At 43.6% G+C, this 26,516-nt stretch overlaps 1 protein-coding gene across 2 annotated transcripts in view; it reads right to left on the bottom strand.

Annotated features, from left to right (window-relative positions):
* bnc2 (basonuclin zinc finger protein 2) overlaps positions 1 to 26,516 on the bottom strand; it is a 165,624-nt gene that overhangs the window by 69,631 nt on the left and 69,477 nt on the right. The window lies entirely within an intron of this gene.

Raw genomic sequence — 26,516 nt, 5'->3', positions numbered from 1 at the left:
CCCTTACAGATTTCACCCTCCTACACATCATCTCTGGTTGTAAACCCTATCCCATAAGCCTCTGGGGTGGTATGGCTCCTTGCCAGTAGCTGTGCTGTTGTTGGCAATGGATTTCCTTTGTGGCCTCAGTACTTGTGTAGGCCATAACATGATACACACAAAGGCCGACAAGAGTACACCAATGTGCACACTCTCTCACACACACACGATCGGCACATGCTGCGTACTGTGCACGCACATCAACACACGTAATTATGCACAAAATCGCTACTCTCACCGCTCATCCAGAGAAGACCCGCTGCCTCGTAGGAAACAAGGAGGGGAAAAAAGCACAATGTATCCTTGACAGGGTTCATCTGTTTCCAGTTTGGTGCAGATGCTCAGGTTTTTATTGCAGCAGTCTTGTATTTCATGGCAGATTTAGCCAGTGGTTTGGTTCTCCTCTCACTACAGCTCTAATGATGGCACATCTCTTGTAAATTTCGGCACACCAGTACTGTAATACATGCATTTTGTTGCTTGATACAAACTTTTGTCATTCAGATGCATACACAGTGTATGCTCCTCTCACTGTGATGACAAGAAAATAATTTACTGCTATGGCGCACATACAGTGGAGAACATGGGGTTAATGTACAGGTAGTGCTCGGAATAGATAATTGACCTGTTTGTTGTTCAAAATGTTTCAGCCGAGCTGCCGCGGAGGCTGGGTCATATTTGATGTTCTACTCATTTAGTGGTGAGCTCATAATGCTGTTAAACCCTATGGTCCTCAGGTCATCATAATGGGTATCCATTTAACCAACACAAACAATTTTTAGCACAAAAAAACAACACAAGGTTAAAGAGTTGTGACAGTTATTATGACTACTTATCACGTACGTTTTTCTTCATCTTCTTCTGCTTTTACAATTACTGTATGTGTCTATCTCCTACTATGTACTGTCACTCCTGGTGGCCAGATGGTGCCACAACTGTTGAACTTAGAGTTCCTATATTGAAAAAGGTGAGATTTCCATGTCTTTATTTTATGATAAAACAGGCTGAGGTGCTATATACTGTAAATACTGTGAAAGTATCAAAATACTCAATTCACGCACACCACTCATATACAGAAACTGAAATGAAATGTGCTGTCGAGACTTCTGTACAAATGTGATGCCACAAGTATACTATATGTAGGTAGAAAGTGACACCACAGTAATGTTACAATCATCTCCTGGCTGCAATGGCAGTGCAGAGAAGCTGAGAGCACAGATGAGGAAGACCTGGAAATGCTGGCCAATGAGAGTAGACAGAGCATTTTAGACAGGGTAAATACAGGTATATTCAGACAGACAGTATAGTATGAGAACATTGTTTTTTTTTAAACATTAAAGCATGTAAACATGTTCTTGTAGAAACCCAAAATACAAGTATGAACCTGAAAATGACCATCATATGGGCTCTTTTAAATTGTGGTTTGTGTACTGTAGTATTTTTTTTTACTGTAGTATTTTTTTCTAATACTGTTACATTTGATATAAATTAATTTTAATTTCTATACTTAGAAACTGCATTTTATAGAACATGTCTATACGTTTAATATATATACAATACAGACACAGTTTATTGAGTTTCTTTAATGCACTAATTCAAATTCTAAACTTTATAAAAATTGTAAATAATTTGATAGGGGTACAACTTTTATCCAACTAAAAGCAGGGTGAATGAATTGAATCCAGTTATGTTCACCACAAACACAGCTAAATAAAAAGAAAAAGAATTGACTTTCTACACCCTGTCAGCTTCCAGACACGCACACATCTTTTGTGTGTGTGTGTCGATGCCAGCAGCGTACACATGCGATGCCTCTCTGTCTCAAGACAGAAGTTCAGCGTTGAGTGTCTCTTAACTGGCTCGTTTAGTTCTGATGGCTTAAATGATTTCATCACTATTAATGACAGGGACCGTGGCTCCCCGCGACGCATTGCCAGATGCTCGGGGACCGCTGAGCTTCCCGCTCTCATCCTCTCACATCCAGCCGCCTCTCCTCATCCCTCCTTCTGTGCAGTCTAATGATTGTCCTCTACATGCCCCCTACCATCCTATTCTCTCTATTTTCCTCGGCCGCTGTGGGCTCCTATGGATACTAAACACAGTGTTGAGACAGTGTTGGCACTCACATTGCTTGAGTGCGGGGTCAGTGTGCTGCAAGGCTGCAACAACACTGTGAACAAGTCACCCAACCCGCAAGTTATTGTCATGAATATCTGCACCAAGTACTGAGAAGTTCAGTGAAAACAAAATTTCCAAGAACACACACAAAAACACTCTCTTTCTTTTTATGGGCTATCAGGCGATCCAACAAATCAGCTATCAGCCCAGTTCCCAAGCCACTACAGAGGGCAGAGGTTACATAAAGAAGGTCAGCTGGCACCGGACCAGACTGCCCTCAGAGGTCTTTCCTCCAAATGGAATCAAAAGCCTTTTGACGGCTCCAAGCTATCGCCACATGAGCCCCTGCCTTCATTACCTTCCTCACATAATTGGTGAGTTAATTTTGAGACAGATGTGTGGCCTTGTCTTGATGCATTGATGTGATTTTCATTCATTTGGATAATGAAAGAATTAAGTACCATTTTGGTCTCTCTTTTTCTCCCTTTCGCTGTCTCCTCTGTCTTGTTGAGCTCCTCTGTTCCAGCTAAGTAATGACATTTTAATTCTAGATGTGTGAGTATGTCCGTGTGTGCTTGTGTGTACAGGAAACTACTGCGCTCTGGTGAATGCAAAAGAGCCTTTGTCTTTTCTGGCATTGTAACCAATAGGCTTTGAAAGGGTGACATATGCACAGGTTGAACAACCCAAAATAAATGAGCCTTCAGAAAGTTCTGCTTCAAAATCTGAGAATGAGTTCTCAAAGTGTACAGTTTGTGAAGTGGAGCATATTACAGTAAATTCAGAAATCACTCCTTCAACATGTGTTTTCACTATGTAAAGCGCAGGTACAGTTTCGTCTCATATATGGCCTTTGGTTTTAATGCAGTGACTGATTGCTACTTTTTTCTCCACAGAAATAAAGCTATAGGTAACAGTTAGTCAGTTCCACTCATCTAAAATAAAAGAAACTAAACTCCAATTTAATAGCACTTATTGTCACAGGTTGCCACTTTGTGGGACTGAATTAAAGTACACTTTCTTTTGCAGGCTGGCATACCACAAAGAATAAAACGGTGTGTTCATACGTGTGTGTGTGTGTGTGTGTGTGTGTGTGTGTGTGTGTGTGTGTGTGTGTGTGTGTGTGTGTGTGTGTGTGTGTGTGTGTGTGTGTGTGTGTGTGTGTGTGTGTGTGTGTGTGTGTGTGTGTGTGTGTGTGTGTGTGTGTGTGTGCAGTATTAATTTCCCAGAGCCTAAACCTTCATTGATTCAGTTGCTCTTGTCTTCCCAAGAAACAGGGAGAGGATTATGCCTTTAAAACGAGCTTTCTCATTGCAGATATTAGGTCATTAATTTCACAGGCTTACATACTGTATAAAAATATTGACTCTTCCCAGACACCCCAGTATATCCCCTGTTCCAGTCGCAGCCTTGCATAAATAAATCTTTTCAAGTATGCAACATTGATACGCCATTGATTTATTCCTTTGAGGGGCTAATAAATAAGCAAATGTATTGAATTATAGTTTAATTACAAAAGTTCTTGATTGATTTGTATGGGAAAGTGTCAGTGTTGTGTGTGTCAAATAGCAGAAAATCCCGCCGTAAGCTACAAGATCAAAACTAAAGTGACAAAACTAGAAATCTTGATTTTGAAATGTTTTCAGTGTTTCTGTTTCTGATACATTAGTCTTGACATTTAATTTCAAGGGGATCCACTTCACCTCCAAAGTGCTTCACTTTCCACGGCACTTCCTGTAGCTGTTCTCCTTCTGAGTTCCACTGAAATGAATGATGTGTCACAATGAAATGTGGAAATATATGACACAGTTATTCTTTGAATCTATGCTGACTTTCATGCTGACTGTCATTCCTATAAATTAAATTAATCTCTGATTCACTGCGTGGGAGGAAAGACCCTGAGGTGCAAGAGCAAGACCTATCCACACAAAAGACGCCAGACACAAAAGAGGCAAAAGAATTAGACACAAGACACAGAGTCATCCAGTGGGAGTGGGTGGAAGATGGGTGCAGCTTTATGTCCCCACATAGCGGACAAGGGATGGGCAGGCTTCAGGGAAACAAAAGAGCGGGAAAGAGGGAGAGAGGAGAGAGTGAGAGTGCAAAGGTTGTCACAGACTAGTCACAGCACAGGAGGAGGGGAAGGGGAGAGGTGGAGGGAAGGGTACGTTCCAAACTCTCACATCTGTTATTGGTTTGTCCCGAGCTGGGAAGAAAATAGCAGGAAGCGTTCTGGTGGTGGTGGAAGATGAAAAGACAAGAAGATTGAATAAAAAAACATGTGTCACACATGCACTGCGGCTGATTGGATGTGTCCCATGGATTATCCCCGTGAGGTGCTGCCAGCTTGGAAAACATGCAGCGGCTGCATACGTACACACACATAAGCACGAAGAAGATTCCCCTCACTCATAAAGCAGCTTGGCATCCAAACACAGCACAGTGTCAGAGTTAGATCTACGCCTGTGGCCTCGACACACTGGTGTCTAACCAAAGCTCCCCATTTTGTTTTGGCCATCGTTACACTTACCGCTGCTACAGCTCCCATTACACTCCCTACATCAACTCACATCTGGGCTTCTGTGCTATAACACGCTTTACTCAAAAAGCAAAAGCAATGTATAATTTGTCAGACTAAGTGACAGTCTGTCACTTTGTTCATTACGGACACACCAGGTGTGTACAACAGAAGCAAAAATAGAAGCAGATGCAACAGTCATCGAAAACGCGACATGATAATGCCAAGTGGCAGCCATTAAAAGCTCCTCGCTCGCCCACACGGTGGGACCTCCCATCGCTAACGAGCCGAAATGTGGCGGTACACAGACAGGTAGGAGTAATGCCTCCACAGTTATGCAAAGTGTGCGGGTCCGCATATGTACGCACATGCATGTGTTTGTGTGTGAGTGTGCATGTATGCCACTTAGGGCCCATCCCACAGCTCATTAACAGTAATAAGTGACTGCCGCCACTTCTTTTTTTGTCAGTGGGGATGCAAGCCAATCAATAGGGTCATTTCACATCATAACGGCTTACCAGAGCACATTATGGCACTTGTTCATGGCTTGGAATGGCTGCCATTAGTGGCATAGCCAGATTAGATAAGGGCTGGGTGGGTGAAGGGTGGGAGGGAGGGGGGCAGATGGAAAGAGAATTAAAGAGGAAGAAGGAGGGAGGTGGATCAATATATGGATAGTTATGGAGATAACATCACAATAGGGTGTCTGGGAAGGAGAGCATATCACAGACTTTTCTGCTTGTGGGAACGAGGTAAATGTGTGTGTGTGTGTGTGTGTGTGTGTGTGTGTGTGTGTGTGTGTGTGTGTGTGTGTGTGTGTGTGTGTGTGTGTGTGCGTGTGCGTGCGTGCGTGCGTGCGTGCGTGCGTGCGTGCGTGCGTGCGTGTGCATATGAATGAGGAAGTGGAAGGTGTGTGTTTGCTCAAGCCTTGATGTGTATGAGGACTCGTCTATGAATGAGTCCATTGAGAATGCGTGTGTGTGTGTGTGTGCGTTTGTGTTTGTATGTGTGTGTGTGTGCGCGTGTGTACAAATTTGAGCATGTGTTATGAGAGAGTATGAATTACAGCGATCTGCTCACAAATCTGTACCTCCCTGTGTGTGTGTGTGTGTGTGTGTGTGTGTGTGTGTGTGCGTGTGTCTGGGGGTGTGGAGGTGTGTTTGTGCGTGCTCTACTTTGGCATATGCGTGTGCAATCCTGTTTAATTACAGATCAGGCTTTGAGGCAGAGGCAAACAGTGCTATAATTACAGGAAACACCTTCTTTAATATTTTATGGAAATCTACCTGTGTGTGTGTGTGTGTGTGTGTGTGTGAGAGAGAGAGAGAGAGAGAGAGAGAGAGAGAGAGAGAGAGAGAGAGAGAGAAAGAGAGAGAGAGAGAGAGAGTTGTATGTATTTATTCAGTGTGAGAGAGATGAACAGAAGAAGAAAATCAGGAAACAGAGAGATACATATACCCGTCCTGTCGTTCCTACTTTACTCTTCACAGTCTCTCATTTCAGATTGGTGTTTCCAAATGGCTTCACTAAACGTCCTTTTTTCGACCAGCTTTTGAACTGTTTGCCTCTCAAATATTTATACTTCCTTTAACAGGGCCAAGAGACAGAGGGGTGAAGAAAGAGTGGAGAGACTCAGATATATCTATTAAAGATGAGCAACATCTCAAATGCATAAAGAGGGGTGATGAACACACTTACTCAGGGATGGCAAGGTGTAAGCCATGGCTTAATGCTCAATGACACACTATGAAAAAGGTTTACTTTTTGATTTAGTACAAGAGAGACGGAGCAGGGAAAACAGGATGTGTGTGGAAAAAAAATACATTGGTTGGTAGCAATACAGAAAAAAAACAAGTAAAATTAAAACTGTTTACTCTATACCTATTTTGAATTAGTTCTGCATCTCTTTTACTGCATAACGTACCCTCGGCTGTTATATTTTCCAGTCCCTCCAAAATGAAATAAAACAATGTGTATGAGCAGCACCCGAAGACAACAACAGCTAGAAGCATGTACTTTATCACAACCACAAAAAAATCAGTCATCATGTCATGATGTGGATGCTTATTTATTTATTTGTGTTCTATTTATTTTTTTGAGGAGGCCAGGCAGAGACTAAGCTGAACACATGTTCCTTCTTAGCCTGCAGTGACACATCTGTACACACACACACACACACACACACACACACACACACACACACACACACACACACACACACACACACACACACACACACACACACACACACGCAGACACAATGACAATATGCTAACACTCGAACACTGAGCCTGTGCCCCCTACAGTGCCTAACACTGGGGGAGTGGGAGCAGGCTTCGCTGGTAGCATGCTTTACTACTCTTTGATATGCACCAGTCATTAAAAATAGATGGCGAGCAATCATTACAGGCATCGGAATTAATCTAATTAGCCGGGCGCACTAGGCCTCTCTGGTAAGGAGAGGGAGGGAGGGGGGGAGCATTCTGCAAACAGAGCCAACCCGCCGCAAATACAGTGTAAGCAGAGAGGGCTAGTACGCTACAGGGGCTGTGGTGGTGGTGGTGGTGGTGGTGGGGGGGGATAATCCGCCTTGACTTATTAATACGCGCAAACAAGATTTAGCTCCTCAAAGCAAACAAATGAAGCAAGTGCAAAGAGGAATAGCGGGTGAAAAGGTTGGGAGCTACAGAGAGTGACACGGAGAGAGAGAGTGCAACATCGAGGGAGAGCAAAAGGAGATAAATTATTTAGGCCTGCATGGACTGTATGGCGAGCTGCAGCTACCAGTGGTAGAAAATGGACTTACGGCCAGAAAAATGTGATTCCTTCAGTCCATATTGTAAATAATTTTGTTTTTTTTCTTTCAGTGTAGATGCACTCTTAAGGGATCTTTCTGTACTTCAATCCTCTTTGGGAGAAGCTTCAGCAAGTCACAGCATGGATCACAATCTGCTGACTAGTAATCCACCCTCAAACACCACCAACATACAAATGCACATTGCTTTCTCACTTAAATAGATCACTGTACAGCTCATTGTGGACAGACGCAGGTCCTTTATTGACTCTATAGCCGTGGGAGTGCTTGGCTCACAGCCCTTCTTGACCTCTGTCGCAGTTCATGACTACTTCAAGGGGGTGTGGATAATAGGCACTAAGGAGTGGGAAGCACCCCTTCTACCTGTAGGCTAATAAAAGCCAGGTTGTGGGTTCAGCTAAGCCGGGGTGGCTCCACACTACCATGATTAATCAGAAATATAAGTACTTGCACAACTTCTGGGATCTTCTACCGTCTGTTTGTTTGCTTAAGAATGTTCTTAGCAGGTGTTTAGACCAAAAATAGCACAGTATTAAAGTGTGGACAGTGTTGGTGTGGTGGTGTTGCTATGGGTACTGGTGAGAAAATTAAATACAGTACAGGAAATCCAGTTTGACTGAAGGCTTTTCACAGCGACTATGGTTCTATATGTCGCGACAATTGACAATATTTGATTGGCCACACAGGATGAAGTTGTGTGCATTAAAAGTCTAGACACGTGCTATGCCAATGCAGTGGTATTACTGAAATGAAAGAGGAGGATGCATTTTTGACATTGTGCTTTTGTCGGTCTGAACCAAGCGACAATCTCCCGGACTGAAAAATGAAGCCAACGCAGAATCTGGCTCCAAAAGCAAGTCAATCCCCATAGATCCCTAAGGTAAAATGCCCAACCTTACAGCCGAAATAAGCATGTTTACAGGCTGGTACAAAAAACGGTTTTGGTCTCAATAGCTTATTTTCCCCATTACTAACAACTGTATGGGGGTGATTTTTGATATACAGTAACTCACCTGTTTAAATTAAATTAAGGCTTATGTATAATTATCGGCTGGCCATTAAGTGACAGGTGGGTGCGGTCACAGCCGGCGAGCATAGACTGTAGGCTTCATTTGGTCCTCAACTCCATCTTGCTCCACCTCTTTGCCTATTTCTGGATAAGCTGGGAGCAGGTGGAGTCAAGCACTTCCAAGATGGAGACGGCTGTAGCCCCCCACATTGAGAAACCTGTGGGTAACGTCAGACTGCGTCAATATTTTATAGTCTATGGTCTGAAAATGGAAACTGTTTTGAGGTCTGAGCTGCTGATCTCTATGAAAGCACACGGCATCATTTTTGATAATTAAGACTGTCCCCTAACCTACTTAAATTTTGTTCTGGACCTTTTACTTAATCTGTCACCATTTCTTCTCACTCATTAGTCTCCTGGACACGACAGGCAGAGGTGGTTACTTGCTCAGGCTCAACACTGTGCCAAACTCTTCTCTCTCAGTGGGTTTGTTGGCCATTCTTCTTTCATCCCTGCTTCTCTAATGCTAGCAGACGGTCATTACCATCTCTTTGATAGTAGGGGTCCCAGCTGTGTTCAGGGGTCTAATACCCCTGAACCCCTGTCCCAGTGTGCCCCTCCCTCCATCTTTTCCTCCATCCCTCCCTGCGTCACTCCCTCACACAGCCAGTCTGGAGGTACATCTGAATAAAACCCACAGGAGAGAGCTGGGGAGGGAAGGCAGGAGAGAGAAAATGGGGGGGGGGGCTAATACCAAATCTCAGATGACCAAACCAAACGAAAGTCTATCAAAAGCCAGCTCAGCAAACACAACTGCAATACTGATGAGGAGAGAGCAAATCAGCGAGGGAGGGAACGTGGCGAGGACGGAGGACTAAACCTTAGTTTGCACACCACTTCAGGGAAAACTGTCTTTGCGGCTGCAGTATCATTATCCTCAAAATGTCTTTATACATATCTTAAAAATCCAATATCAAGTGGCGACTTGCACAATAAAAAAAATGGTTTGATTGAGTGGCACATGGGCTCTTTGTATAGTGCAGTTGTGCGATTTTATGTTAAACATATGAGGAGATAAAAACCCGTAGGAGGCATAAAAACAGAGGAGGAAAGATAGCAACAAAGACAGAGACATAGAGCCACATCTATCTGTTTATGTTTGAATAGATGGTATCACAGAGCAGTCAAGTGTAGTATATTTTTCAAAATGAAAGCTCTTTTTGCTGTCGTCATTATTTATCGCACTGTGCGCACACACACAAATGGAAAGAGCATCAACTGTAGGTGAACTGTAACTGTAGGTGCCATGTGGAAAGCCAGAGAAAAACCAAGAGACAATTTCACCGGCACCTCACCCACACGAAGGACATAATAGCGCTGAAAGCAAAACGACTCAATGAAACAGGAAAAGTGTATTTCTTGGAATCCACTTACACTCAAATTACAGTGACATTCTTGGCAGAGCTTGCAGCACAGGGGTAATACAATGTACTGTAGCGAAAAGAACTTTTGGGACACTTATCAGGGCTATGACACCAAAGACCGAGCTATTAACATGCAAATAGAAAAATCCCAGGAAGGAACCAAATCAACCAAAGATTTTAAAAAAAAGAGCGTGTTTTTGGCAGCACTAAAATCCAACTTTTTTTCTTTCTTCCTCTCCCTCCTACCCTCCGTCACCAGGTTGAGTTACAGACATGAGGCGAAGGAATGAGGGAGGCAGAGTGGTAACATACGGTACCATGAGGAGCGAGACGCCGGCCCTCCCTGACATGGCGTGCACCAAGCAAGAAACCCTCCCTGGCCCCAACAGGCAGGCGCACGCAAACACACACGCACAGTATTTGGACAGCGTATGTACTGTACATATACATACTAATCAGCCAAATGCAAGCAGATGATATGATTGTGTTCTCCTGAGTGTACACACACACACACACACACACACACGGCCTGTGCTTCACACCCCTTTTGCTTCACTTCCTCCCTCCCTGTGCGGCTCTCTCTGCATGTGTCCTGTCATATCTCCTTCAGCCCATAATTGTCCCAACTTATGGTGCTTCTTCCTGCAAGCCACAGTTTAGGGGAAGTGAAATCCTTCTAAGTGACTGTCACAATGCATCAGTCTCAGGCGAGGGACTCACGCCCGCTCGCTTCCCCTCCCTCCCTCCTGCTTCCTTCAGTCCCCCGGCTGCGTCCCCCCATCCCTGCTCACTATCCCTCACTTTAAGTGTTTTTCTTGCTGAGATGCTCCACACTTCTTTTCATGCAGTCACCCTGCCAACACCCTCCACTTTCTCCCTCTTTCACTCTCTCTTTCTCCCTGTCCCCTCCCTGCATTTAACTTGGAGGGAGAGCTGTAGTCACAACACCGCGCTACCATTAGGCTCTGTCTGTGACCTGCTATCCGCTCAATCCTTGTTCCCCCGACTGCATCGGCCAGAGGAGGCAGAGGTTGAGTTTTCTTCTACTTCCCGTTTCCTTTGAAGGGACCGTCACTCCTTGACACACTTGCACATAACACACACACCAAGAGAGAAGCTAAAGGAGATGAGTGTATGTCCTCTGGACAGCCGGTGTGACCTTTGTCGTGACCCTGGCATGTCACAACCCTGTGATGCATGTGTCACTTCTTCTCTGCCTTTGACCTTGGTGCTCACATCTCTGTCATCCAGGCAGAGTAGACACACACTCCCTTGTTTCTCTTGTTGCGCCTAACTACACACAAAAACAATGACTGGTCTTTCTTCTCAACCAAATACACTTCCTATTCCAAGTTTGTTTGTTGAAGGCCGTTGTATTAGATATGTGGACTAGTGCTGCAATGAACAATTATTTCTATTACTGATTAATCCGGTGATACCTTTCTCAATTCAGAGATTCAGCGTTTGATGTATAAAGTTTTTTATTTTGTCCGAACAACCTTCCAAAACCCAAAGATACTGTGACCAAGATTTTTTGGGGGATTTTTTTCTTGGATTTCTGAAGTGTTTTGATACTTTCAAATTATTTATATAGCACCTCGACCTGCTTTATAACAAATGCTGATTAATTTTCTACCAACCATTTTATCTCTAATATTGACACAATATACTCCAAACAGATCAAATATATATATATATATATATACATGTACATATATCTATATAACTATTAAAATTACAATAAAATAAAACCGCCACATGTCACTCTGCCTGTAGCACAAGGGGCTCTAACTAAATTAAGCTAACACAAAAAAAGCAAACAGCTAAAAAACAGCAATGTGGTTTAAACTATCGAGGAGATATGTGCTTATTTTGGGCCACAATAACGTATGTGTGTATGTGTGCACCATGTGTACTCAATGTACTGTATGTTTAGGTGCTTTTTCCTCTTAGGTGTTTTTCTATTACCCTGTCAGGACCAGGATCGGTGCTTTATTGAGCATTTTATCGGGGTTGTGGACAGATCAGTCGCCCATCAACCTTTCATCGACCAATCATGTGCAGTGAGGGGAGGGACCTGGGAGGTCTGGCAGGGACGGACACTCGGCAGGGGAGGTGGGGGAGTCGGGTGGTCACTCACTCATCACTTGGATGCAGTCCGGCACTCAGTGTGTATATGTCTATGTGCGTATGGGACAAGGAAAGGGTCAGTCACTGGTCACCAGATGGTAACTGTTTGGGCTGGACCGCAGCGAGCTAGAAAGAGGGGGACAGTCTCCTTACACTGCTTCCTATCTCTATCTGTCATCCTCACACGCTCACACACATACAACAAACCATGAGAGTGATGGGTGATAATGGAGCAGACACTAACAAATCTGCACCTCTTGGCTCGCAGCCTTGACTCAGACTCAGAAAGCCAGACAGTCTGTCCAACTCATAAGCCCAAGTACAACACACCACTACAAATTCAGCAGACAGAAGGACCAGTGACCCTTACTGTATGCTTCTCAGTTTCCAGAAGCACTCATTTGTTGTTAAATGACATTTACACCAGTGGAATTCACTGTGGTTAGCTTGTAGATGTATAAGCCATTGCTTTGCACTGCAGGAGTTGGGTGAGTTTTAAATACAGCGAGCTGAGCAAGAACTTGTCACTGTGTGTGGCCTTACAATGTGCAGGCTACTGCTGCTCTGGATATTAGTTCTTCTGTATGTCTGGCTATTAAATACCAATCCCCAGCCACACACGCACGCACCACTTCCCTTCCAGTCTCAAAGTCAGGGACATAACAGTTTTGGCTGGCAGTATTGTGTGGGCCACAAGAAGAAGGAGAGAAAAACCAACAGTTCTTTTCGGTGAAACCTTCCAGCTGGAAAATAAAAACAGGACAACCGAGGAGAGCAAAAAGCTGCTTGAAGGGGCACTTGTGACCAACGAAAGGTGCGTGGTCGGATAAAAGAGTGAGTCAATCATACAGAGGGAAAGTTCTGGAGAACAAAGTTAAGCAGAAAGAGAGGAAAAATCCGCACTTGAGTAAGTCATGTGAAGCAACAAGGAGGGAGTGAAAGAGTGTGAAGAGGACAAGTTAAAAGAGTGAAATTGTAAAACACAGAAAAAAGATAAGGAAGAGAGAAAGAAAGTCGAGAAGCGCCAGCAGCTGGAGTTCTCCTGCTAATTCAGCACTTTAACAAATCAATGCCACTTTAGGAGTACAATCCGCACCCTGAGCTCAGCTAGACGCATCAGTGAGACTGTAGGCGTGTTTGGTGTGTGTGTTTGTGTGTGTGTGTGTGTGTGTGTGTGTGTGTGTGTGTGTGTGAGTGTGTGAGTGTGAGTGTGAGTGTGTGTCTGTGTGTGCGTGCCTGGAGGGTTGAGGATGTTGGTGTGGGGTCGTCCACAGTAGTCCACATTAAAGTCCAGTAATGTGTTAATTTATAACTCTATCACCCCAGACGCCTGCATTATCAATCTGTGTCACACGCTAGGCCTACTATATCTATCATCCAGAGGGGAAAAATGGCTAGTCCAGAGAGATTAAGCCACCGGTCGCACAATTTCTTCTTTTTTTCCTTCTTTCTTTTTCCTTTAGTCTTATCTATTGCATCCTTCGACGCCCCTCTCCCTTTATCCTCAGCACCCCAGGTCACGGTGATCAATTAGGGTTTGACAGACTTCTCAGTCCTGGCTGACCACTGGAGCTCCAGAGGCCCTGCAGACATCACTATCTACCCAGACACAAGGCACTTATACTGGGCCTTAACACCCTCTCACCCTGGCCCTGGAGGCCTGTACGGATGGCTCTTTGCATATCAGTGATCAGAGATTGAATTACACTTCGCTGTGACCTTTGTGAACTCAAAACATGTCATCACTTACAGCAGATTGACAAAACGGATTAGATAATAGTAGAGAACATAAATGTGTGTGTGAACAGAAAATGAGGACAGAAATTGGCTCTATTTGAAAAGACCCTTGATGCATATAAATCAGTGACACATAACCCAGTCCGTCATAACACTGCAGGAGCTGTAATTTTTACAGGTTTCCACCACCACTTCTGGGCAATAATGTTGATATTTCCATAAAATATTATGTAGCAGAAAAGTGTACTTTTCTCCCATTGACGGAATGTATTATGGTTGTCACAACATGCAAACAACATACTGTATTTCTTGAGTGAGCATGGAATGTGCATGTCTGTAAGTGTGTGTGCGAGTGCACGTATGTTTCTCAGTTTGTGCGGGTGGCTCATGCTCTCTTTGTCAGTAGCAGCAGGCACTAATAACACACAGGGGGAAATGATCAATACTCATCCTCTCTATTCAATTTCACAACATCACTACTATCACTGGACACACACACAAACACACACACACACACACACACAAACTCAGGCACACATGTTGACGTAAAATACACTGACACGACTGTAAAACAAAGAGCCTTTGACTAACAGATGTAGCCAGAGGGCTGGCTAAAGCATGAGAATTGGTTTTGGTGTGAATGCGAGCAATACATTAATATTTATTTTGTTAGAAATCCTCCCTTCTATCCTCGGAGAGAGGTAGTGAACATGAGATACAGAGGCTGAAGGGGGGGGGGGGGGGGGGGGGGGGGGGTTGATAGGAAAGACAAGCAGGCAATTCCACCTTTAAAGAGTGCAACAGTCATCACGAGAAGAGAAAGGGAATCTGCCCATTAAGACTAAGTGGATGTCTATTAGATCATGGAGGTAAGGAGGTGGGCATTTACCATCAGTCCAACTCACAAACAACCTTGTCTGCCCCTGGACCATACAGAGCCATCGTGTTGACATCATTTAAAGTTTCTCATAAAGTTAAAACGACTTCTTTTGTATAAATAAATGTCTTTCTAAAGTCTGAAGGAAATTTACTCCATCTCTATTTAAAACTATTTACTTTAGAGAGTGTCTGCCGGGGACATCACCTCTGTGAAAATTAAGGCAATTAAAAGACTATCAAAGTCACCGCCCAGTCCTATGAGATCAAACAAACCCTGTGCCCTCTCTCTACTTCTTTCCCTGTCTGTCCCCTTTGCTCTCCCCTCTCTCCCCCTTCTTCCCCAGTGTAAAAGCCCCCATTCTTATCACTGCGGTACAGTTAATCCTCCTTCTCTCCTCCTCCTACCACCGCGGCGTCCCTCAGGGGGTACGCGAGAGGCTAAAAAGAGGGAGCACATTTGCCACTTGCCTGCGACACATAATACGGAGCAGGCAATCAACTTTGGCTTGACATGTATTTGCTCATCCCTAGGACACCCACACGCACGCACCCCCACCACTGCTGGGAAATTGAAGGGTGAGGGAAGGGGGGGGGGGCTAAATTAACACTTGACATTCAATACGGTCAGGTCCTTAATTGGCCGGGGCTTTCCTGAGAAGGCAATTTTCTATTCCCCAAACTGCCCCCGCACTGCGCCATGTGCCAGTGTCATCTGTATGTATGTCTACGTGTCCATACTGTGTGTGTGTGTGTGTGTGTGTGTGTGTGTGTGTGTGTGTGTGTGTGTGTGTGTGTGTGTGTGTGTGTGTGTGTGTGTGTGTGTGTGTGTGTGTGTGTGTGTGTGTGTGTGTGTGTGTGTGTGTGTGTGTGTAAGAGAAAGAGTGTGTATCTATGTGTAAGTATGTGCCAGAGAAAAACTGAGACAATAAGTGTATGTAGATATAATTGTGTATGTGTGTGTGTGTGTGTGTGTGTGTGTGTGTGTGCGTGTGTGTGTGTCCATACTGTGTGTGTGTGTGTGCGCGTGTGTTTGTACATGTGTGTGTGTTTGAGCCTGGGCCCTGTCCTAAGAGAGGCCCTCTGGTCCCTTCCCTCTCTCTAATGAGGCTGGATGAATTAGCGCTACGTGACATGATTTGAACAGCGGTGAACCCCCCAGCCCCAACCCCCCAACCCCACCTCTCCACCTCCCTCCTCTTTGTCCTTCTCCCCTCCTCATTCCTTGCTTTTTTTTTTCTTAAAGCAGTGACAGGCATCTGGTGGCCGAAAAAATGCCAGGAGCAACCCCGCGGCTCTCGCCTTTGTGCGTGCTGTTGCTGCTTTATACCACGCATATACACACAAACACACCACGACATTATACACACAATGAAACACTTTCCCCCCTGTTCCTTTACCACTCACGCACATGCAGACTCACTTGCACTTCCCCGCGGATTCAGTTACAGTTGATGTTATTACAGCTTTCAACCTGAGAGGTATTAGGCTTCCTTTAACAGATCTGACAGCATTTACAACACAGGCAAGTCGACGCCTCTAATCGCCTCTGTGACTTCAGCCTATTACCAATTGATCTCAAAGAGAGCCTTCTCCTCACCTTCTGACTGATGCACAAGCTGCCGGCTCCTTTTCCTCTTCTTTGTCATAATGCGCTATCTTTTTTGCTGCTACATCCTGTAAACTTGACTGCTCTGTAAGTGCTCCCGTTTCACATTTTGACTGCGATAACTCTCACAGCTTTTTCCAAATGATATTTGTATTATTTATGTTTTTGAGTTATATCTGGTCAGCCATTGATTGGGCTCAAAGGATCACCTTTGCCCTCATGAGGTCCTGTTTTAGCCACAATCACGATGCTAAATTTATCAGCTTTATGGTGGTAGAGAAAAAAAGCAGTAAATCTGGGTGATAAATCCCTTGTTGCTGCGCTTTACAAATCTAAACGGATCAACAAGCTGTGAAGTAATGGCCTGGATAGAGGAAACAAAAGCTCTAGATTTTGTTTTTTGTTTTTTTATTTGGAGGAAACATATCAAATGAATTAAATGTCATGAAATATTAAATGCCAGTCAGAGTCACACACATCATGCAGTGAATGGTGCTCCAACAAAGCACTTATCGCTGAGTGCGTTTCCCGACAATGAAAGAGACAGCTCCGGCCATTTACAGGGAAAACATCAACATAGCGAAAGCAGTGTGTGTGTGTGTGCGTGTGTGTGTGTGTGTGTGTGTGTGTGTGTGTGTGTGTGTGTGTGTGTGTGTGTGTGTGTGTGTGTGTGTGTGTGTGTGTGTGTGTGTGTGTGTGTGTGTGTGTGTGTGTGTGTGTGTGTGTGTGTGTGTGTGTGTGTGTGTGTGTGTGTGTGTGTGCATCAGTCAACAACATCTTTTAACACACACGGAAAAACAGAGCTTCGTTCTTTACAAGAATTCTCACTTTGTCCTATTCTAAAAGACTGAAGCCGTCACTTCAATCGCACAATGAATGTCACAAGAGACGAACGTCCAACAATGTGTGGTTCCAGAGGTCATGCATGGTGGCCTCCCACCCCTGGCTGGTTGCCACGGATACAGGGTCAGACCAATTGACGTGTATCACAGTAGGCTAATTCAGTCATTTGTGACTTAATTGATAATATAGATTGTTATAAACTGAAGTGCGATGCTGCTCGATATGTGATCGGCTCACACAGAGAGGTTGCGAACAGGTATATGCTCAGTGACAACACACACACTGCCTTTCCCATCCAGCCCACACACACGTTGTGGTATTTCATTGCACTGCATATATGCAAACACAACACATACTCACAAAAACAAAAAGCCACCCAGAGTCTCGGTGTGCCAGAAAAACACGAGCTGTGGGATGCCAAGGCAGCTGCATTTAACAGTGGCCATTAAATGTTATTAATCCAACAGCGCAAACATCTTTACAAAGTCAGCAGAGAGCACAAACAAGCGCTTACACATGTTGCTTTAACACTTTGCTCACAACAAAAAGTAGCTAATGAGTTTAGACTCAAGTTTTTTTTTCAGGGGGTTAAAATTACAGGACCAATTTACACATAAAGAAGTATAAAGCAAAAGACATAATATGAGTGTATGAATGCAGGTATCTATGTCTGTAGGACTGAATATCTTTGTGTGTGTGTGTGTGTGTGTGTGTGTGTGTGTGTGTGTGTGTGTGTGTGTGTGTGTGTGTGTGTGTGTGTGTGTGTGTGTGTGTGTGTGTGTGTGTGTGTGTGTGTGTGTGTGTGTGTGTGTGTGTGTGTGTGTGTGTGTGTGTGTGTGTGTGTGTGTGTGTGTGTGTGTGTGTGTGTGTGTGTGTGTGTGTGTGTGTGTGTGTTCATTGGCGACAAGCCTACCACAGCCTGTACCACTAGCCTCCCTTCTCCAAAACCTCCCTAAAATCCTCCCTGGGCCTCTAGCAATCAAATCTCCATGCGAAGCCGGAGACAGAACAGAACAGAGCAAAGAGATAGACGGAGAGTGAAACATGGGAGCAAAAAAAGCTGAGAGAAAGAAATAAAACAGAAAGTAACCGGGCTATCCCTCTCTCCTCCTCACCCTCACACACACACACACACACACACACAGAAGCCACAGAGTTCAACGAATGCATAAAGAGATGTAACATTTATTCTTGCCTGTGTGCACACAAGTTCTCCTCACCTCACATGTGAACTGCAGACATGAAATCACTGTTACCTGTTGGAAAATTATTTTCATTGCACAACAACTTTGGCAATTTGCCAGCACATTGAAAATGTACACACACACAACCACAACCACAAACACACACACACACACACACACACAGTTACAACAGTACATGCCGGATTAGTGGGGGGAAAGAGATGGAGTCAACTGTGAGCCCTGAACAAAATTACCATAATTATCCATGGCCATAAATAAGCTTGATGATGATGATGATGGTTTTAACAATAATAATAATAGCAATTCACCCTGAGTGCTTTTTCAAATAACAGTGACAGCATTAGCCACACCGCCAACAGAAAAATGAAAGGCTCTGTGCCTTAAGAGCTCTTCTTCGCTCCCTCTGCTGATGGGGCAAATTGGCAGGCAGAGCGAGCAGACAGGGGTCCTTAAGACGGATGTAAAAATAGTAGGCTGTCGATTTGCCCGTTGCACTGGCCCAGCTCCAAGGAAAACAAAATAACAGGAGTTGAGGAATAACAGGAAAAGGGAGAAGCCGTGGTGAAAGTATGCCCAAGTTCCTGTCACTTAGCGCAGGTCACACCTAATGTCACCTTCCTCTGGATGCAGGACGGGAAAGAACAGCCTCTCACAACAATGTCCCTGCCATATGGTCGTGTCTTAAAATACTACTGCAAAATATATATGTTTCCTCTATCTGACTCTCTCTTTCTCTTTTTACTTAAGTCAATTATGTGTGATGATCCTCTCTGCCGGTGGCTGTCTCTGGGTCACCAAAGCTAACATGGGCCCCTCCCATCTCTCAACACCCCTGTGACCCCTGGTACGGCCACTTTACACTCTCTCAAACACACACACACAAACAGAGAGAGGACACAATTATACTTCAACCCTTTCATAACTGCCTGGACCTTGGTGACAGCTGCTGCATTCCTGCCGTGTCAGGAGTGTGTTAGTGTGTGTTTGTGTGTGTGTGTGTGTGTGTGTGTGTGTGTGTGTGTGTGTGTGTGTGTGTGTGTGTGTGTGTGTGTGTGTGTGTGTGTGTGTGTGTGTGTGTGTGTGTGTGTGTGTGTGTGTGTGTGTGTGTGTGTGTGTGTGTGTGTGTGTGTGTGTGTATGTGTATGTGTATGTTGCTGCCCCGGCCCTGTGCTTATGTCCCTCTCATTAGCCAGTGGCGGGGCGGTGACATCCTGAGCGACTGGCCCTTCAAACACACACTTCCTCTTCACACCGGCGACTTCTCACCACTGCGGGAAACTACCCAAAGACAAATAACCAATAGCTCCTCTTTTGGAAGATAAAATGTAGAAAATGAAAGAATGAAAAACAGTGAGTGAAAAGAGGGCGTTCAGTTCAACAGCCATCAGCAGAAAACAAGGGAAAAACAGCAGTGGTAGAGAAAAAACAAATATAATTTTATATACATATTTGATAAATTTAAATATATCCAATTAATCTGCAAAAAGAAACATAAAATGTACAAATATACTATATGATGAAAAAATTGCACTTTTCCATACAATTAGTATGCATTTCCTCACACCGTTTACTAAACCCCATTTTCAACTGCCTCACTATATTCATTTAAAATGAATCAAACCACACAGCCATGCCAATCGTTAATACTGCATGTTGAGATTTCTATTAAGAACACAGAGCCGATTATTTTGACGAAAGCAAACACATAATAGCCGTAAATACAACAACAACAACAAAAAAGAAATATTGTATTTTTTTCCTTTTACATGAACATGCCCACACAGAACTAAAAGAAGTCCCAGGGTAAGACTCAGCTATAGTAGATTTCACCACTCAGCCCTCTGATAAGAGCAGAACAGATGGCTTTGCATTTCTATCGTTCCTCAACACACTCGCACGCACACAAAACGCACAGCACACCGACCTGCCAGACATATGATAAAGAAAACCTTTTTACTTCCATGATAGTGTCTATACATTCTGTATCCTTCCCATTATTCCGGCATTCACCATGGCGGTGAGGCGGCTGTCTCCTCAGGAAAAACAGGAAACAGCTGACATGGAACCCGTGAGTGATGCTCACATGATGCTTATTGATCGCTGGTTGCCCCAGGTCTCGCACACAGAGTCAGGGTCGTTGCTTACCCATAACGCTGGTCCTGCAGGGCATTACTGCACGGCTACAGAGGTTACTGTATGACCCGGGACACACATGATCATGGCCATGTGCAGGGGCATTTTTATGTTTGTTTGTTTTTTTGGCAAGATCATGCATGTACTATAAATATAAAAGAGTAAAAATTTTATAAAAAGGCTATTATGGTAAGAGATAGTGAGGAAAAGAATGGATGTGTGTGAGTCGTATTGATAGATTTCCTCAACAGTCTCACATTGTAATACTCCCAAAAACCAAACAAAACTGAATTTAAATGATAGATATTGATTTTTATCCACTTAAAGATATACTGTAGATGTGAAAAATGAAATGGCATATCAGGGGAAAAATTTAAATGTTTCTTCAGATTTCAATAAAAATCAAAGGACATGCTTAGTGATACAAGGGGAAAAAATGTCAGTTGAAACAAGTTAAAAGTAAAAATGTTGTAGACGTCATATCTCCCTGGTTGGTGCCAGGGTAAATATAGTGGGGACCACAGCATGAATGGGACCTTGTACATCCGCCTCCGTCACACTAGATGGGTTCTTAATAGTACACACACACACACACACACACACATATACAGTAAATATAAAAGTAGCTGCAGCCACCTTACTCTCTTACTCTCCCATTTCTGTGCTCTCTCTTGCAGAAATAATGCTGCCTTCAGGAAACACTCACATCATCATTGTTGCATATGCACAAAGACAGAGAGAGATGCCCGCTGACTGATACCCCAGTGGTCTTTCTCAGCACTGCTTGTTATTAGGACCCTCTAAAAATGCCAGTGGCCTTGCAATGATTGCATTTAACAGAAGAGCCAACCATAACTTTACAGTGAGGGACAGGTGCTATAGGTGGGATCTGTTCTGGTGAAGAAGCAGCTTTAAACTTTCTTCAATCTGGCTGATAGAGAGGCACACCCGGTCACTTCCTCTAATTGAAGAAGCATTGTGCTCCTTCTGACACTTGTGTGCTTGTGTCTTATTATAAGCAGTAATCCTAACGCCCCTAATCGGCCCTTTGTTACGCAGGTTCGACTCTCAGGAGTCCTTTCTATAAAGACAGAAGCTGCAGAATAAAAGCACTAGTGGTGGGGATAGATTTTAAGGTAGGAAAGATAGTCGAGAGAGAGAGAGAGAGAGCGACGAGGTGTGGGGAATAAGAAGAGGAAGGAAAAGCGAGTGAGAGAAGAAGAGGCAGTGAGGGACAGAGACGTAGTAGAAGAAGAAGAAGAAGAAGAAGAAAAAGAAAAAGTAGTAATGGGGGAAGTGGTGCGTGTCTTTTCTGCAAATCTCCTCTTTCACCTCTGCTCTCCTCCAGCTCTCCAGCCAAGGCCAGCCAAGAGACACTTCACCTCGCACCCACACACACATGGAGCCAGAGCCAACTCGCAGAAACACACACACACACACACACACACACACACACACACACACACACACACACACACACACACACACACACACACACACACACACTAAGAAGGAGAGGACACACACCAACATAACTGCACACACTCTCTCTCTCTCTCTCTCTCTCTCACGCACGCACGCACACATGCACACACACACACACACACACACACACACACACACACACACACACACACACACACATGCACACACAACTGGCATGTGAGTATTTAGCCACCCACTCAGAAAAATAAATGGCAAAAGCACAGACACAAACGTCTTAACGCACACATACACATACAGTATGTAAGCTTCAGTGTCAGAGCACACACACATGACACCAGATACGTGTACGTATAGGCATCCATATGCTCTGTGTGCAACGACCCATCAAAGACAGACATGGAAATAATAACAGTGGAGTGTAACGACACACACACACGTTCACTGACTGTGGATAATTCTACACATATGCATCAAATCACTGCCTCTCAGTCCCACAAAATGGCAAGAAGTACTGCATATGCACCACATATGCAACTTGCAACACGCCTGTGCCCCACTGTGTAAAACAACGCGCACACACATGAGCACACTCAGCACTGTAAGTGTATCAGTGTGTTAATAGGCAGATTAGCGCGTTTTGTGATCTGCACTGAAGAGGATAATATCAACCTCATTTCTTCAGTCAGACAAAACAAAGCAGAGCATGTTATTCCACTAATACGTCTGTCATCATGTCCTGAGAGCTCAGAGGTTTAACACACACAGACAGGACTGAAAAGGCTGCACTGCATTAACGAAATAAATCAACCCGTGTGATTATAAAACTGATCCAATCAAAAAGTTAAAAACATGACACAGGACATGAAAACACAAGAAAATATAAAAGAAGGACGGAAAGGGAAAAAAATTAAGCCAGACTTTAAAAATTTAGGGTAAGTATTTTTTTTTTATATTATATAAATATTTTATAAAGCTAACATATTTATATATAATTATATTTATATTATAATCAATGCAAAAATGCCTGTACACTGTTTCACAATTTGATAGTTTGTCAAAAACAGGCATTTTAAATGTATCACCGCACAGTTTTTCTCTCTATATACAAAGGCGGGGAAAAAAATTAACACAACTCATAATATAGATATATATATACCGTATATCAATGTTGCTTTCATTACAATTCTTTACAGCTTTTTGGTTTAAGTTTAATAAAGTTTTGCAGAATCCTAAATTTGCAAATGCATGATGTGAGGGAAAAGAAAAGAATGCAGGCTTGTGGGTCAGGATTTGATTTCACATTAAAAGAAGCATTTTGTATATTTCTTTTAAAGGATAAAGTGAATTTTAAAGAATTCAAAAACGTCCCTATTATGATCTAAAATTCGGCACATATTTCTAATTCCTATTTCCACATGATACAGTCTAGTATGGATATGTGGATATCTAAGGGTCTCCGTGTGAGATGGAGCAGGCAGTCCAAAGAGCAGACAGAACAGAAGCAGGCTGCAATGCCACTGTACCTCTTCAAGGTCTCGGCCCATAGTCGACCTGTCGCCCTTCAAAGGAAACCGCGCTACAGCACCCTTGTAAAAAGAAAAGGAAAAGGCTATTTTAGAGATAGTTTTATATTGAAGACGTACCATGATTTCTGTTTCTCTCTCTCTCTCTCTCTCTTTCTCTCCTCCGGGCTCTGCTGTAAGCCTGGGTGGCAGCAGCAGATCCTCAGATGGAGGTTAAAGCACATTTTTCACGAGCTTTTCTGATCTCCTGAGTTGTTCCCACGTTCCTCCCGACTTGAAGCGGAGAAGACGAATAAATAAATACAAGGGACGCGGCCTACGGCTGCTGTATTGTGGAGGAATTATCCCTGATGAACCAATTAAGCTCGCAGTATCACTTAACTCCGGGGCTTTTTAACTTGCAAGGGTCGATATTCATCGCCACGCATGTACAGCAGCGGGTCAATTAAGGCTCCAAATATCACCTCTCCGTAATGCCTGGGAAATAATTCAACTCCTAATTAATGTTTGTCTTTTCCCCCCATAAAAACAATTATGAAAGTTCCCTCTTGCTTTTTTTTTTTTTTGTAAAATGTGCACCGATTCCTGAACATTAGGAAGCCGAGAAAATAGGCAGTATTTATCGAATCCATTTCATTGATTTCATTTAAATTGCATGCTGTTCGTGTTGTTTCCTGTTGACACTCGCGTGGATTATGAAGCTCGTGAATCTCCCGCTATGTGGCTAAGAAAAAAAAAAGTTTCTTCAAAGATTCAAAGCCTATTAAGGCCTGTTATGAAAGGTGCAAATGACTCGCTTGCATAATCTTCTACGTTGTTAATTTCGTTACTTCATAGAGAAACACGCAATAATAAAAAGTGATTGTATGCAGATTGGTTATCAATATACAACATTACCGCCCCCAAACGTAATAAAACATAATAAAAAGGATTTATTTCACCTGTATTTTTCATCTATTTCTCCACTGTGCGACAGCATCACCTCTAGGCAAATATTCTTGTTTCATTTTCTTGAAAACATCCAAGTGAATATGGAAATACTTTTTATTTATTTATTCTGAGTAATTCACAATTGCAGCCGAAATATAAAATGCATTAAAATGTCTTGAATGAAGGAATCAATCAAAACAAAGATCAATAAATTCTGAGGTGACATTCGTTCTCTAACTGTCATTGCATTTTGCACAAGTATTGTACTTTACGCTCTTTGCTCATGCTTGTTAGGCGTGATAGTGTTCTAAAACATCGCGAAGAGGAGAAAAAAATCTTCAGATCTCCTGTTTTGTAATTTCATAATTCAGATCTTTGCTGTCTTTACTTTCACCGGTCCCTGATGTTTATGCACCGAGATGATCGAACACCTGCTGTAAACCATGACCTTGTTTACAGAGGAAAATGTCTGCATTCATGATGTTTTTCGAAAGTGTCGCCGTGTGTGTGTGTGTGTGTGTGTGTGTGTGTGTGTGTGTGTGTGTGTGTGTGTGTGTGTGTGTGTGTGTGTGTGTGTGTGTGTGTGTGTGTGTGTGTGTGTGTGTGTGTGTGTGTGTGTGTGCGTGTTTTACAAGCAATGTCCAAAGTATTGCCAAATGTTTGGTTCTTGGTGATGCCCTGCTCCTCACCACAGCCTCATCTTCCCCTAACGCACTGCGCACAGCTGTTTTGCGTCTCTATCGATCAGATGGAAATATAATTTGGCCTAAAATACAGCATCCCTCGTGTCACCTAGTTGATCTTTAAGGGAGATTTTGAAAGCCCATAACGTATTTCTCTCCCCCAACACCCCAGGGTGCTCCAGCCTCGGCAAACACAAAGTCATTATCGGTTAGATTCCAAGAAGGCGAGTCCGTCAAGGAACAGGCTTCCTTCGGAGAATTTATGTCATGCCTACTAAACATGGGAAGATGTCTTCTAAGTGGTGCGAGGAAGGATAAATAACACCGAGTCCCTAAGCTGATTATATTGAAACAACGGTGCGCATTTGTAAAAAGGATTGGGGATGCAAACGTGGGGTCCCAGCAGATGATGAGCGCAGGGGCCCATCCACCTGCTTCACTCCGGGACAGGAGGAGAGAAGAGGAGCGCTCTCCTCTCTGTTTACACCCGGCTCTTCCGATGCACTCATCAATACTTTGCATGCGCGTTTCTTTAGAAAAAACTAAGGACAATGGCTTGTAAAATATACTGTATACATACAGTACAGTATATAGGGTATATATAAATGACGTTGAGTAAAAAGTTCAATGATGGCATTGACAAATTTAATCTTTGGTAGAGATTAGGTGAGTGAATTGTAGATACTGGTTTCATTAAGAAACAGTATCAGGAAAACATGCTTTTAAAAAATGTGCTATTCTGTAAGTTACATGTGGTTGTTTTAGTTATTAACACATCAGCTTCACCTTCACGATGACACCACTGGGATTTGAAAAACAAAACAAAACAGAAACTATACCGGCTGTAAATACCAAGATGACAGAATAAGTTTTTCATCCTAAACAACACAGAGCCGCGGCTGTTGCGCAAGAGCCGCCGTGTCCTGAGTGTGTAACAGCGTGTGCATGGTACGGACAGCCTGCAGGTCCCACTATGATTAACTGCAACCTAACAACCATGCTTTATCTTTACGGTCTCCCCCTCACACACGTGCGCGCGAACGGACGCACACACTCACTCACACACACAAACACACACGGACAAAAAACTCTCACTTCTCTTCCCACTCCTTTTCTGACATTTATCCCACGAAACCACAAAATCCCGAGTCCTTTAAAAATAACTCCTACTCTAACTTGGGGGCTCCATCAAAATATATATATTTGTAAAAAAAAAAAAAAATTAAAAAGCTAGTGCTAAAACAGTGTGACATCCAGGATAACAGACTAGACATATCAGGGGGAGATGTGGACTTTAATCAGCCGCAGCAGAATATCCGTTATCATCATTACTTTTCCAGGCGTGCCTGTGTTCATTCACGGCCCCTCTGCTGTTCTGTAGCCGCGCGAGGGGCTTCCTGCCTCGGCCACATGAAGTCAATTAGTCGGTCCCAGAGGGGAGCCCCTTCCCGAGTCTTTATCGGCACTGAGGTTACCAA

The sequence above is a fragment of the Echiichthys vipera genome, assembly GCF_963691815.1.
Source record: "Echiichthys vipera genome assembly, chromosome: 2".
Lineage (NCBI taxonomy): Eukaryota > Metazoa > Chordata > Actinopteri > Perciformes > Trachinidae > Echiichthys > Echiichthys vipera.
This window is presented reverse-complemented; position numbering and strand designations above follow the sequence as displayed.